Raw genomic sequence first — 16371 nt, forward strand, 5'->3', positions numbered from 1 at the left:
TGAAGTTTTAATATGGCCTTGAATTTTTTTCTGAGATCAGTTGGGGTTTACTCCATTCCCACATTTACCTGGAATTTTGTATTTCTCTCACTTTTATTTTGTTCCTACCCTGCTCAATTTGGAAGTTATTTCCAGAAGTTCCTCTTCAATATGAGGCTTTGTCCTGAAAATGAGCTTCAGCTACTTAGATTTATTTTAAAATTTTATAAATAAATTTATATCTTTTTGTTATTGATTCTAGTGTGAGTTAACTGAAAACCTTTCCAGTGTGATTTCAACCCTTTGAAATATGTTGAGACTTGCTTTAAGGCTCAACCTATGAACAATTTTGTTAAGTATCCCATATGCACCAGAAAGGAATATATATTAGGCAGCTAGTGGTTATTGAGTTCTACTTATGTCTACCAAACCAAATACACTAAGCATGTACGTTATATTTTTCATATTCTCACTCATCTTTCTTCTACTTGTGTTAAAAATCCCCCACCATCATTATGCCATGTCTATAACTGCTTACATTATATAATTGTCACTGATGTTATTATGTGGAGACAAATTTAGGAGTTATATTTTCCTGAAGTATTAAATCTTGTTTTATAATGAAATGTTCCTTCCCTTCTCTACTGATGGGTTTTGACTTAAATTCCACTCTAATAATATAGCTATAACATATTTTATTGGGTTCATGTTGGCACAAAATACATTTTTATCACCTGTCACCTTAAATGACTAGTTTTTTTTTTTAAATATGACATTGCTTTATTGTTATTGTTGGTTTTAATCTAATCTGATAGTCTCTGTCCAATAATTATAGTATTCAGCACATTTACAATTCTACAAATATGGATACTATAGCTTTAAATCTACTTCCTACTTTTATCCTTAAATCTACCCTTACCCTTCTACTTGCTTTCCTTTTGGATTCCTTCTTACTGGCCCTAATTTCTCTCTTACCTTCTTTTTTTTTTTTTTGTGGTACGCGGGCCTCTCACCGCCGTGCCTCTCCCGTTGCGGAGCACAGGCTCCAGACATGCAGGCCCAGCGGCCATGGCCCACAGGCCCAGCCGCTCCGTGGCACGCAGGATCCTCCCGGACCGGGGCACGAACTCGCGTCCCCTGCATCGGCAGGCGGACTCTCAACCACTGCGCCACCAGGGAAGCCCTCTTATCCTCTTTTTAATTGTTTCATTCTTCCCTATTTCCTTGCTAATCATACAATCTCTTTGCTATTAATTTAGTTATCTTAGTGATTACAAGCATGTACTCTCACTTGTCAAAATCCAGTATGAATTAGAACTTTACCATTTCTTAAACAATGAAAGCACTCTTAGAAGATTTTGTTTCCTTTATCCCTGCCCCAACTTTTGGCTCCTATTTTGGTATATTTTATTTTTTTACATATACCTTATACCCCCCCAGATATTATATTGTTCTGTACAGTCAATGTTCATTATATTCACCCTTTCCTTTGTTCTTCACTTGCTCCATATTTCCATTTAAAATAATCTCCCTTAGGATGAAGAAATAATTCCCTTTAATAGGGTCTTTGGTGTTGGTCTGCTGATACTCTTTTCATATTACTTTGTTTGAAAGTATCTTTATTTTGCCTTCACTTGGACTTTTTATGTATACACTTCTATATTCGTAATTATTTTCTTTCAGCACCACCCTTATCTTGTCTTTGATTGTTTATGATGAAAATCCAACTATTATTTTTTCTCTTTATTCCTTTAAGGATAATGTATTTTCTTTTTCTCTGGTTGCTTTTAATATTTTTTTCTCTTCATCTTTGGTTTTCAGCTGTTTTCCTATGGAATATATAGTAGTATGGTTCTCTTAAGTTTTATTTTGCTTGAGGTTCAAAGTGCCTCTTCAATCTCTGGGTTGGTATCTTTCCTTAGTTTTGTAAAACTCTTGAACATTATCTCTTCAAATACTGCTTTTGCTCAATTATTGCTCTCTTGCTCTCTCATCTCTCATTATGGAATACATTACACACATCAGAATTTTATGTCCCATGTGTTTCTTCAATATTTTTTAAAATTTTCCTCCTTTTGTCTCTCCATGGTTGTCTGAATATTTACTTCTGAACTATTTTCAGTTTCCTGATTCTCTCCAGCAGTGATTAATTTCAGTTATAATTTTAGTCATAGAATTTCCATTTGACTCTTCTTAGAGATATCAGTTCTCTGCTAAAATTTTCCATCTTCTTTTTTAACTCCTTGAATTTTTTAATCCCATTTATTTAAAGTCCACCTCTAATAACCTGAATCTGAAATCTTAGGATTCTGTTTCTATTGCCTGTTTGGTTTTTTCCTCTTAATATCTGTACAGTAACTCTTTTTTTTATAGGCTAGGTTATTTTTTTACTGAATTCCAGACATCATATATGAAAATTTTCAGAGACAATGTGAGGCTCTATATATTATTTTCCTTCTGAGAAAGCTTATTTTTGCTTCTTGAAGACTTCTAGGGTAGAGGAAGATTATCTTAATATAATCAGAGATTGAAATCTTCAAAACTAGGTATAAGTCCTTCCAAAGATTTGGTGTATTTCTGATTCATCTTTACTCCTTTATACTCATGGGTTCTGATATCAAAGTCACAGGTATTTATCAAGATCCCTCCTCTAGGATGGGCTTTGGAAGGGCCCTGAATTCCAATTTTGGTCCCCAAAGAGCCATGAAACTACCAAAAGCTCTATTCATTTTCTCAGCTGCCACTTTCTACTTAATTCTCAGCTTCTCTGCAGCTACTTTTGAATCAGAGGTTTTAAATAACCCCCCCTATTTCCTACCCTAATCTCCCAAAGAAAAATTAAGTTTTAGGGCTAGAATCATTCAAATACTTATATAATCCCACCTGAATTCCCTTATATCCTTAGTATAGTGAAAGGCTTTCTATACCTATGACTCAAAATTCAGATGCAATAAATAAAAAACAGAGTAATTTAACTACATTAATTTTTAAATATATATATCAAAAGCACTATAAAATAAAGTGAAAGGACAACTGACAAACTGAATGAAAATATCTGCAAGATCTTCTGTGTCACTCAAAACTAGAAAAATGTAAATTAAAACCTCACAAAGGTATCATTTCTCATCTATGAGATTGGCAAAAAATAAAAAGTATGAAACTACATCCTGTTGGCAAGACAATGAGAAGCACTCCTATGCATTGCTAATGAATGCAAATTTGTACAACATTTTTTGGGAATTGGCAATATCTAAAAAAATTACACATCCATTTTCCTTTTGACTCAGCAATCCTACTTCATGGAATTTACCTTGAAAATACACAACCAATAGTAAGTACATAAGTTCATATACAGCATTGTTTGTAATTGTAAAATGTTGAGTATTCAGAAAAAAATGAGGAAGAGCTCTTTGAGATGATGGAAAGTGTTTTTCTGGATATACTGGCTAAATGAAAAAAGCAAAATGCAAGTAAGAAAAAATACATTTTCTCAAGTGAGCAAAATAAACATAGAAAAACAAGATTCTAATAAGGTTGATTATCTACAGAGTTGGAAACTGGGTGGAAAATAAGGGGAGATGAAAATGGGGTAGAAGGGTGGGGAATGGACGTAACTCTTCTCAGAGTGTAACATTTTATGCAGTTTTGTCTTTTTGAGCCACATTATATTTCACATATTCAAAACAAACAAAAAATATTTAATGTTAAACTCCAGTTAGTAAGTGGGTTATTTTTTGCTATGAAACAGATTAGCAATTCTTAAAATACTTAACGTATATTGTAAAAATAAGCAATATATGCTGTGAAATGGGGCCCAGGTTTTTCACTGACAAAAAAAAAAGTGAGTTACAAATGCAGGAAGTGGGAGGCTAAAACAAAACTTGTGTTGTCAGATTGCAATTGGCAGTATCAGTATGGATGTATGGCTTTTAAAAGATTAATAAATAGGAGTGTGTGTGTGGGTAGGTGGGTGTGGACACATATAAATACATGCAATCTATTTCCTAGCTCTGTCCACTGAGAGAGTATAGAACCAAAGAAATCCTGGCAGCAATAAACACATCTGATGACCAGATTCTGAATTGTATGTAGCCCTGTCTACTTGATAGAACCAGGTTGATTCCAAGAACGTGGCCGAGAAAGTACAAGATGAGCTTGGGACATCTTGCCAGAAAATCAGGAAGTAGTCAAAAACTGTAGAGACATGTCCATAGGACACAGGAGTCAGCTTGAAGGGGCAACTACTGACTAAATCTGGGACAGTTTCAGCATCAAAATAATGACGAAGAATAATAAATTATAGACATTAAAATAAGAATTCATGAATCTATACTGACATTTTTAAAATGTAAAAATAAATAAATGGAATAAAGAAGACATTTTAGAATACCAACTAATAAATTTAGATGGAATAATGGAATTGGACTATCACTATTTGGCTACTACCATAACTGTATCAAGGAAGAATCATTAATGGATATTAAATGAGGGGTTAAAAGAAGCAGGGTTTATGAGAAACAGGGTATCTACATATTGGCAAAGCATCTCCCCCCCAAAAGATATCCAATTAACTACAAAGAGAGACATAGTAACTTAACAGTGCAGACCCTAGCAGACACCACCTTAAACAAGTGATCAAAATTAACTTCAGCAGTTAACTTTGAATAAGTAGATATCTTGAGTCAACAGAGTGGATGCTCTAAGAAGAACACAGAATCACTGCTGTGGTATTTCTGTTAGTATTAATACAGATCTAATCACAAAGATACATCAGACAACATATTAAGATACTCACATACACAGATATGTACCTACATATATATATGTATACATATATGCATATATATGCATATGTACACATATTACATATAATATGTATGTAAAATTATATACAATGTAATATATGAGTGTGTGTGTGTGTGTGTGTAATGATAAAGCAAATGTGGCAAAATATTACCATTTGGTGAAGCTGCAGGAAAAATATACAGGGATTGTCGAGTTGTTTGTATTACTTTTGAATCTTTAAGTCTAAAATTATTTGAAAATGGAAAAGAAAAAAAAAAGACTATCACCAGCAAACTGGAGGACATGAACTCTTAACATAATACCTGCTTATTTCGGGGAAGGACCAACTCATACAGTCCTTAAGCTTTGCACTGCAGGACTCCAGGGAGTGATATTCCTATGTATGGAATGTGACAGCGTTGTGCATAGGAATAAAGGATGAGATAACCATTTTGACCTGCTTCTATGATTTGCTGTCCTAAAATTCCCAAGTTGTCAAGATAAAAACAAATCCTTCCCTTTACTTAAAGAAGGTAAGAATTTTGACAAGCCATTAAGTAGAAAAAAAATTATGGATATAATATAATCTCAACTACAGAGAGGAGGGAAGTGTACTTAAACATGTATAATGATTACCTCTGGGTAATCATTTACTCAGTGATATTTTCTTATGCTGTCTTCTAAAATTAGAACATAATATTTCATAAGGAAGAAAAGTTTGTTTGGAGTAGGTATTTTATGAGGAAATAATCAATGGTAATGAATATTGACAAATCATAGAGAATGGGAGGAATGACTACTAGATTCAGAAATTAGTAAAACATTGATTTTTGAAATGTTGATCAGCTGAATGGGTGAAATGCATGGAAGAGTCGGGATACATAATGGAAAGAATATTGATTTTGAAATCTGAAGATCTAAGTTCAAATCAGCTTTGTTGACCTAATTGTGTGACCCTGAGTTTTTCTAATCATCTTAAAAGAAAAAAATTAACTGTTCTGTTTTCTGACAAAGTTGTTCTGTAAATCATGCAAGATAATGTATGTGAAATAAAATGTAAAAGGGTAATGTTTTAATCAAATGTAAATACTGATCGGATTTTAAAAAAAGCAAAGTGAAGAAATATATGAAACAAATAGTTCTGAGACATTTTTCTATTTGTTAGATTCATTTCTCAGAGCTACGGATGAACACAAAACACAAAATATCTATTTATAAAAGCCGCATTTCCCCTCCTTTTGCCTCTAAATCTAATTTCTCTTTTCTTTTTATTTAATTCATTCATTTAAAATGTTTATCACATCATTGTAGGTGATCCACTGGCTCTACCCCAACCTCCTGATCTCAGTGAACAATAAGGCATCTCAACCTAAATAAAGGCAGCAAACCACTGTGATTAAAAGCATGGGCTCTGCAGTTCAAACGCCTGGGTTCAAATTCTAGCTGTGCCTTTTTTTAGCCATTTCACCTATACAAGTGGCTTGATCTTTTCCCCGCTTCTTTTCTCATCTTCACGAGTTATTACCTCACTCAGAGGATTTTTGTGAAGATGAAATAAGTTGATGTTATAAAACCCTTAGAATCATTTCTGGCTTAGTGTAACACTGAATAAATATGAACAATTATTTATTCTCATGATGATTATTATTAAAGATGGGTGTCTGGCAAGCAATCAATAACCAACACATAGTTTACTCTCTCTAAATACCTATTCTCCATATAGCTAACTTCTGAAATACTACTCTAATCCTTCAAGACAAGGCTGAACTGTTGCCTCTTCTTGATACCTCTCCCAATTCCAGGGTGAAAAGTACTCACTTTCCCATACAGTCTATTACACCATTACCTACTTTTTAAATTGGCTTTTTTAATGTATTGCTTCATGCTATTTAATGTATTATACCCCCTACTAGATTGTTCCATAAGGTCCAGAAATAGAGTCCTTACCTTTACACTCTAGTAGAACCCAATATGTCTTACATTTAGTCAGTGGCCATTAAGTGTTCAGCTTAAAGAATTTAATTTCTGGCCCTTTTGTTTTTGACATTGGTATTTATTTGGGCAGTATGTGTATAAACAGATTCTACTGACTATACATATAGTTAACATGTTCAGTCTATACTAAACATATTATATAGGAAGAATCATAGATAGATCTAATAATTTCAAAAATCCATTTTAATAAAAATTATCATGTCCAACTTAGCAAAACGATGAAACCTGAGATGCCTAGCAAGTCTAATGATTTTTAGTAGAAAAGGAGTGGTAGAACTACTTATTTGGTTTCAACAAAAGAAAGAAGTTTCAGAAGTCACCTCAGAGAAAAAAAATCCAAGTTAATTGCAGATGTAAAGGTTCCCAAAGTAGTAATGTACTCAATACTCAAGGTACTGGGTAATGAAAATCTAGTATCTTCAAAGGCAGTTTACATGACATAATAATACATAGAAATAATATGTTCTTTTGAAACTCAATGGCTTCTATTTTTGTGTTTGGTGATTTGGAGGTCTTTTCATCTTTTAAATGATTGTTTTTGACTTGGAGGTCTAGTGAGATATAAGAGATTCAGAATTAGTGGGATATCAATTATGATTTCGAAAAGGATTAGCTCCTACCCTGTTACTCAGAAAAGCCAAAAAGATTTCACTTTTTTAATTATTATTATACAGATTTCTGGTTGCTTTTTTCTTTTTCTAGCTGTTTCCTAATATTATTTTCTAAGAAGCCATTGTAGAAAAATATAACTAACACTAGAAGACACACCTGGAACTTTCAAAATCCATTTCTGTACCACGAGTTCCTTGCTTAGGTCGGTTTTAATGTAAACATTTGTACCCTTTCGTTAACAGAAATTCAGTTAAGCATAATCTCATCTTTCCATTTTAATCTTCCCAACAACCTATGATGTAGAACTTCTTTTAAATACCATTTTACAGATGACTGAACTAAGGTACAAAGCATTTGATAACTTTTTCCAAGTCTCTGGGCTAACAAATGGCTAAGTAACCTGTCTGAGTTTAAGCAACTAGCAAGGAGCTGAGAAGTATGGCTCTAGAATTCAAGCTCTTGTCCTCATCTTATTCCACCTTCCTACAACATTTTAGACAAATCAAGTTTAGAGAATACAACACCATAAATTTTGTGACAGATGAAAACTGCTGACATGTAGTCATGTTTTCATTTAAAGATTATGGATTTAGAAAACAACGATTATCTGTTACTTACTCATAAACTGTAGTCCAAATTTAATCTGAAGAAAGCTTATTATCTTATCATACACTTACTATTCATTGTGTGACTAAAAGCCAGCAGCTCTGGTAATGTTTTATGCATAAAGCCTGAAAATCCACGATTCACTACACAACACTATTTTTTCATGATTTACATATAGCTCAACATGGAGTAACACATTGTCATGAAAACGATGTGCAAACAACGTAACTTAATATTACCAATACCTAGATTTTATTTTGTATTTTTCTTTCAAACTATTGTCGAAATACTTTACCATAATCAAACCATTCCAGTCCAATTTGCCTTTTTTTAAGGTCATATAATTAATATTTTCCTCCCGTTTTATTTATTTTTTTAAGCACTTCCGCATTTTCCCTTAACTCTCATCCGCAGGGTCTTGCAACACTGAAGCGAAAACAAACTATCCTAACTGACTAAATTTCAATTTGCTCCTTTCGAAAATGGGAAAAGATACTATTCCAGCAGAGTTGCACCCTGCGATTTAGCAAACGAGAACAGTCTAAGATGATAGTGCCAAACGTGTGAACAGGTGAACGGAAAACCCATTTCTGCCTCGGCCTCCCCGCCCTCGCTCTCCTCTCCGGACGGCCGGGCGGCTGGAGACCGGAGCCCGCCACGTTCTTGCTATAGCCCAAGCCCGGTAGGCCTCGACCTTCCCACTTGCCCGCAAGGCTCAAGGCCGAGTTTGGGGACAAAAGGACACGGCTCTGAAAGGCTTCCGTCACTCCCGAAATACCCAGCTTGCTGGGGAGGGAAGGGAAAACCGAGGCGACAGGACGTTCCGCTCCAAAGAAGTGGCAGAGACGACGCCAGCAGGGTCGAGATAAAGTAGTAATACAGAAGGCAATAAAACTAACCCAGACAAAGTAAGGGGTAAGAGTGACAGAGTAGGGTGTCCCAAGGTCCCACAGCTCGCAGCTTGAAGCCCCCAGCCGCCAGCCGGAGGGGCGCAAGGTCAAAGGCCGTCTGCAGGCGAGCAGATTGGCTGGCGGGTGAGCGCGCAGGCGCTGGGGGGTGGCCCTGGTACCGGCCAAAACCTCATCTGCAGGGCCCAGAATCCTCCAGCCACTCACCAGGGTCTAGGAATTCAGCCACCAGTAGAGACTCGGCCGCCCGAGACGTTGAAGCTGGGAGTACAGAGAGCCCACAGCGGCCCTGCTGCGAGCCCGAGCAGCCCTGCCTCCCGAAGAGCGCTCGCAGAGCTTTCCGGGAGCCCCGAGGGGCGGGGCCGGGATGGGGCGGGGCTCACTGAGTGGGCGGGTCTCTGGTTTCCAGGCAGAAACCCCTGGGGTCCGTGAGGGACTGGAAGGGGTGTGGGTGAGAAGGGAGAGCATTTTCTGGGCGTCTCGTACTAGTGGAGAAAAGGCGCAGAGTAGAGTTGGGCTGTACTCGCATACTCTTTTCCCAACTAGAGATGACTCATTCCTCTGTTAGAAACTGGTTTTCTAAGGTTCTGCTGGGAAGCTTTCACTAATAAAGGACAGCTGTATTTGATGTGAGGTGTCCAAAAGTTGCTTTTAACTGGAGGACACTGGCTGTTTTCAAATTTTTTAAATTAAGGAACCGCTTGCCCTTTAAAAAAAAAATGAAACTTTACTTGAAAGCTAAAAAGTAAACAGATGACATTTTTAATTTGCAAACATATTTATAAAATCACGTTTGTGTTGGAATACTTATAGAAATAATTGAGAACAATGAGGCAGCTGCGAAGAGCAAGAACCTTTGAAATAGGGGTTACAGCTGAAGGTTTTTCACCTTACATCAGCCTCAGAAGCCAAGAGAATTCTCTATTTTGTTTGGTTACATAGTAACAAGGAAATCCTCACAGCCTAGAAGTTGCTAATGCGAACGATTTTGTAAGGGCTCTCCTTAAAATCTCACTGGATCTTTTAAACAAATTTTAATTGTGAAATATACATATGTGAATGTATCCCATATGTGCACATTTTAAAGAATAATAAAAGGAATACCCAGGTACCCACTACATACCTGAAGATTCAGAAAAGTACCAGCATTTTTGAAGCCTTTTAAGAGGCCTCTTTAAAAGTATCTCTTTCCCTCCCAGCCAGACATAATTATTATTTTAAGTTTTATATTACTCCTTTACTTGTTTTTTTGAAAAGTTATATATGTATAAGTCCCTAAAAATATAGCTATCCTGGTGTTGTATTTTTATGTAAGTTATACTACATCTTTTCCTCTAACTTCTTTTTTCACTGCACATTCAGGTTTTGAGATTCAGCTACACACAAATCCATTTCACATGGACTAGGCTGGCACAGCATTATCCATAACACCCACGCTATTGTTAGATTTTAAAACTTTTGCCTGGTGGTAGCATCTGATTGATCTTTTAATTTGCATTTTCCCCCTTGCTAATAGGACTGTGCATCTTTATATGCTTAGTGGCTATTTGGGTTTCTGTGAAATGCCTGTTCTCAATTTTGGCTCATTTTGTTGGCTTGATTGTTTTTGAAAATTAATTTGTTGATAATCTTTATATATTTTTAAAGCTTAAGTACTTCCCTCTTGTCAGTTATACGTGTTACGAATAGCTTCTCTTAGCTTGTGGATTGTCTTTCAACTTTTTACGGTATCTTTTGTTGACCAAAAGCTGTATATTTTAAGGTACTGCTAGTTGAATTTAACAATTTTTTAGATTATAATTTTGTGCTTTTTGCTTTCTTGTTTACAAGGGTCTTCCCAACCAGAGGCCATAAGCTCTTCTCTTTTATTTTCTTCTAAAAGTTTTAACGCTTAATTACAAAATATTTTAAACACAGAAAAGTACAGATAACTTAATGAACGACCATGCACTCAACTCTATGTATCCAAACATTTTGCGAGCCCCCCTTCCTTACGTTTCTTCTCTAAAATTTCCTAAGCTATTCTTGTCTCTTTACTTTTTCATATAAACTTTAAGATGAGTCAGCCAAGATCCATAAAAATCCCTACTTGGATTTAATTGGAATGGAATTGGCAGAGGTCTACTGAGGTTCAGTGTATATACTGACTGAATTGTGTCCCCAGACTTTCCCAGACTTACTGGTTTAGACAGGCTAGTGAGTGGTGGTTCTGCCTAGTGCTTTCCATCCTTGTTCACATTTTGTCAAACAGAGAAAATCATATTTTCATGAAACATTGAGGCAAACAGCCTACTCGCAGTGAATATGGTGGATCTGCGACTCTGACTATCCCAGACTCTATGTGGTAAATCCTAGGGTTCAAAAGAGTGATATATTGGCATACCTGTAACACATTCATGGCACCCTAGATGAGAAGCTCTTCCCTAGCTAATTAATTTCAATTCACCACAACACACCACTATATAGAGTCTTCAGGAAACTGGGGCTCCTGCAGTTATGCTGGGAGATGACTGAAAACCACAGCGTATGCCACTGTGGCTTGTGGACAGATTGGGAAACCACCCATTTGTGGCATCCATCTATGAATGAGGACTAGGTTTGGACAATCTCATCAGTGCTCTATATAAGCAAGCCCCTGTTTGTCTTCCATGCACTAGTGTTATTTCCCAGCTCTGCATCATGCAGTTTTGTTTCATAACTTAGTGCATGTCTTTGTAGTTCTTTTCTTCTCTTGCAGTAATAGGGGATTTGGAAAAAGGTGAGCTATCAGTGTCCTTTTGGTCATGAGAGATACATTTTGTCATGTTCCTTTTCTGATTGGCTAGTGAGTTTATACCACTTCAGGCTTTAAGCTCCCTATTCTATTTGATTACAGTTTCAAGAGGAATATTAGAATCGTAGCAGTAGAATTTTAATGCAGGCCTGTGTATTCCAGGAAGAAGGGTTTTCTGAGAGTCCAAGTTGATAATACGCCTAGGGACAGCTGAGTCAAGTGGTAACTAGCAAGGCAGATTTTGGTAGCACCAGCCTTTCTGTTATCATATATGGATTTTCAACCCCCTCTTTTCTGTATTATATTTTTTCACGGTAAACTTATAAATTTATAATAACCATAACTAGCAAATAGGTATGTGTTCTTAAAATAGACAATACAACCCTCAGGACCCACACTCCCTTACTTTCATTCTTCTAGGATTCTATGATATTGGAAACATTACTCAATTTCTATTTCTATCAATTTTTAAAACTGATAAATGGGTGACAATAATTTTCCCTAGAGAGAGAGAGTTATCTAAATGGGCAAATTAAAAGCTGAAAGGAGTTTATGTCCTGAAGTTCCCTACTGCACTGGAGAAGACTAGTGTCTCCTTGACAACATAGATTTTGCCATTTTTATCTTTATGTGTCCGGAGCCAACAAAAATTGTTGTCATGTAACCAGAATTCAACAAACAATTTTTGGGGGTGATAATAGAGTGAAAAATTAGGTTACTTAGTCGTTATTATTTAACCCTACTTCCCAATATGTTTGTTCTAGTCCCCAAACTGTCCTACTGTCTGTCTCCTTAATACAGTTGCTCCTCAGTATCTGCAGGGGATTCATTGGTTCCAGAACCAACATCCCACACTAAGATCTGTGGAGGCTCAAGAACCTTATATAAAATGGCATACTATTTGCATATAACCCAGAACATCCTCCCTTATACTTTAAATCATGTCTAGATTATTTATAATACCTAATTCAATGTAAACACTATATAAATAGTTGTAAATACAATGTAAGTGCTATCTAAATAGTTGTTGGAGTGCAGCAAATTCAAGTTCTGCTTTTTGGAACTTTCTGGAATTTTAATTATTTTAAAATAATTTTCAACCTGAGTTTGAATTTGCAGATGTGGAACCTGCAGATACAGAGGGCCAGCTGTATTTCAAGTCTTTTTTTCCCCTCCAATCTTAAAGGTTTTATTAGAGTCTCCGAGGCAATCATGCCATTCTCTCTCCACTCACCTGAGATGTCTTCTCAGTTCCTGTTCACATCCTCTCCACTCCCATCAGTCAGAGTTATTTTTTGCAGGGAATAGAAACTGAATCTGGCAGCTAAAACACAGACAGGCTTTATGTGAAAAGCTACAGAGTACAGCATGAAGGTGAAGGCTAGACCTTTAGGCAATGGCAATGTATAGGAACCCAGAAGGGCTGGAAGTTGGGAGCACAGCTTCATACAACAGTACAGATTAGGACACTGATACTTTCAGGGATGTACTGAACCCTCAAAGTTGTTGATACCACCATGAATAATTTCTCAATTCTGCCTGCATTATTTGTCTCATTTCTTCAAGATTCAAGTTTTGGGCTGGAATAATCTGCTTAGCTACACCCAGTTTATATGTCTGTATCTCCTTAGCTTCCCCAGGTGATGCTATTAGAAGGTGGGGCCATGAGAGCAGAGGTCTCATGAATGGGATTAGTGCCTTCATAAAAGAGGCTTCAGAGAGATCACTTGTCCATTTCTGCCATATGAGGATAAAACTAGAAGTCTACGACCCAGAAGAGGATCCTCACCTCACCATACTGGCACCTTAATCTTGGACTTCCAGCCTCCAGAACTGTGAAAAATAAATGATGTTTATAAGCCATCTGGTCTATGGTATTTGGTTATAGCATCCCTGGACAAACTAAGACAGCAACTAGACTGGTCAAATGTCTTGACAAAGGCTCTTTTCATTCTCTGATTCAAGCACGTGCCCGGATCACGGCACTCCTGCGTGATGGAGATGGGAGAGAGCTCCAGTGTCGTACCTTCCCATACAGAAGTGGCAGGATGTTCACCTCTGGTTGACTGGTGCTGCTAGATGTAAATGCACCAGTGACTGGGTATGGGCCATCTCTCATGAGGGACACCCTGTTCCTTTCACAGGCATGGTGGCAGTTGAGACAGACGCATGCCTTTAGTTGAAAGCTGGACCAGCAGGGATATGCAACACTTCCTGAGTGGGGAAACTACTTCACAGGTTGATCCAGAGCCTCTTTGTGTTTTGAGGGAAGGAAGTGTCATGTATTGTGATAGTGTGTTAGTTTAATACCCTAATCAGCCAAACTGAAAATTTTACACCACTTAAACCCAAGCTTTACAGATTCATTTCCTAAGGCATCAGTGTTTGACTTTCTTCCTTTCCAGGATGCTTTAGGTTCCTTAACCAAATTGACCCAACCTTTCTTCTGCCATAACACCACCCTCTCCTGGCATAAAAAAGGAACAGTTTGCAAAGTCACTGGGAAAAAAAAAAAAAAAAAAAAGGCTGCTATTTCCTAAGATAGATGAGCCCACTCATCCTCTGTTTATATATGAGAGTCCACAAGTAATTCTTCTCAACAGTATCTGCCATAAGGTGATCCTTCTGTGCCTGCTTATTCTAAGTAGCTGGGGATTTTCTGTGCCTGCTTATTCTAAGAAGTAGCTGGCAATTTCTCTTAAAAGAAAAGAAGAAAAGACATGCATTTATTCTCTGATAAAAAATTTTTCTGTTAGAGAACCCAATTAAAAAGCAGGTCTGTGCCTTGTACATCTTTTCTTCCTTCCATCATATCAAGCTCCATGAGTGGAGGTACAGAGATGTCTGACTCACAGCTGTGTCTCCTACATGCAACACATAGTAGGTGCTTGTAGTAGGATGAATAATGGCCCCCAAAGATATTTAGGTCCTAATCTCCCCTGAACCTATGAATGTTACTTCATATGACAAAGGGGACTTTGCAGATGTGATTAAGGATCTGGAGCTAAGGATTACCTGGGTGGGTCCTGTCATCACAACTGTCCTTATAGGTGGCAGACAGAAGGAGATTTGACAGAGAAAAAGGCAGTGTGTTCATTGAAACAAAATGCTATGCTGCTGACTTTGAAGATTGAGGAAGGGGCCACAAGTAAAGAGATGCAAGGAATGCATCTCTGGACACTGGAAAAGGCAAGAAAACAGATTCTCCCCTGAGTCTCCAAAGGGAGAGTGACCATGCCAACACCCTGATTTCAGCCCAGTGAAATTGACTTCAGACTTCTGACTTCCAGAACGGCAAAAAAATAAAGGTATGTTTTTTAAGCTACCAAGTTGGTAGTAATTTGTTCCAGCAGTCATAGGAAACTAATAGAGTGTTCAATGAATGTGTTGGATAACTGAAGCAATGAACAGGAGGGATTCAGTAAACATTACATTAATTATAAGATGCCCAGGTTGGTCTAAAAATAGTGTGTGAAGAGAAAGACCGTAGATATATTGTATATTCTTTTTTAATATAGACCTGAAAAGGTTCTTGGGATGTGAAACAGCGTTCTTCAAATATATCCACAGAGTTAAAACTAATTACATTGACTTAACCAGGTGTTTTTATTTACCAAATCTCATTCTGGTTGTTTTGGTTGGTTTTGGTTTGTTGAGATTGCTCCATATGTTAGTTTTATGATGATTGGCTTTATTTGATTATGCATTTATTCAAAATTTGGGGTGGGGGTGACTTCTACAGACTACTTCAATTCATAAGAAATGTCTGTCTCCTAGGAGCTTGCCATCTACCAAGAGATATAGAGCTATACGCTGTCAGTAATTATATTAATTATCTACCTAACACTGCTTGGGTTACTCAATAATATTTTATGGTCCATATGTTCAAAAGAGTTTGTGCTCCTGTAAGGGAGGCTTTTTTTTCACTCACTTGTGTATTTTTATAGCACCTAGTTCAACGCATTTCATATAGTAAGTCTTCAAATATATTTAATTGAATTATCTAGTGGCCAAAAATTCATCCTTTTTTGACTGAATAAGAAACAAAGCACTGTGTGTGTGTGTTTATTCATGTGTGTGGTAACTTGGTGGTAATATTTTTTTACTCCTGCTTCTTTCAGAATAAACTCTCTGAGTATGTTTAATCATCTTTTGAAATGAGAAAAGTGCAATAAAAGCAGAACTTATCAAATTGCCATTTATGATTTCACAGAGGAGAAAATACATATATATGCTGTAAAGTACTATCTCTCGATGATATTTTATGATTCATTAGAAAAATATAATGTGCTTCCAAAAGGATGTATTAAAAACATAGCTTTATACATACATTTTAAGTGCTTTTATAGATTTAGAATGTGTTGCAAGATATGAAGTATTTTCATTCTGCAACATTAACTTTTATATTCCCTGCAATTTGCTCATGAAAAGTACAGAAAGAGGTATCAAAAAAATGAGAAAGTATTGACTTCAAAAGTATTTTTCAGATGGGTATCAGTGATATTTATTGCATTAAAAAAGGAAAATAAGGAAATTTTAGATTGGATTTACCAAGGAATAGAAGATTTTGGCTTCTCTCAAACTTTTCTCCAAAATTTCTTTTGATTTTGATTTCTTCCTACATATATTCAAAGTCCCCATACAATTCCTCTTCCTACTTCTATCTCTGCCTCCTAACCTGAGATTTCTTTTCCCTCCAGCTTCTACTGTAAA

At 36.5% G+C, this 16371-nt stretch overlaps 1 protein-coding gene across 1 annotated transcript in view; it reads right to left on the reverse strand.

The window, feature by feature from the left end:
• MANEA (mannosidase endo-alpha) overlaps window positions 1-9226 on the reverse strand; it is a 77214-nt gene extending 67988 nt beyond the window's left edge. Inside the window, exon 1 of the mRNA XM_027090280.1 lies at window positions 9093-9226. The gene's annotated coding sequence lies outside the window, so the exon portion shown is untranslated. The remainder of the gene's footprint in view (window positions 1-9092) is intronic.
• Window positions 9227-16371: the final 7145 nt, after the last annotated feature.

This window comes from Aethalodelphis obliquidens, unplaced genomic scaffold (assembly GCF_003676395.1).
Source record: "Aethalodelphis obliquidens isolate GAN/ISIS:26980383/991018 unplaced genomic scaffold, ASM367639v1 scaffold3, whole genome shotgun sequence".
Taxonomy (NCBI): domain Eukaryota; kingdom Metazoa; phylum Chordata; class Mammalia; order Artiodactyla; family Delphinidae; genus Aethalodelphis; species Aethalodelphis obliquidens.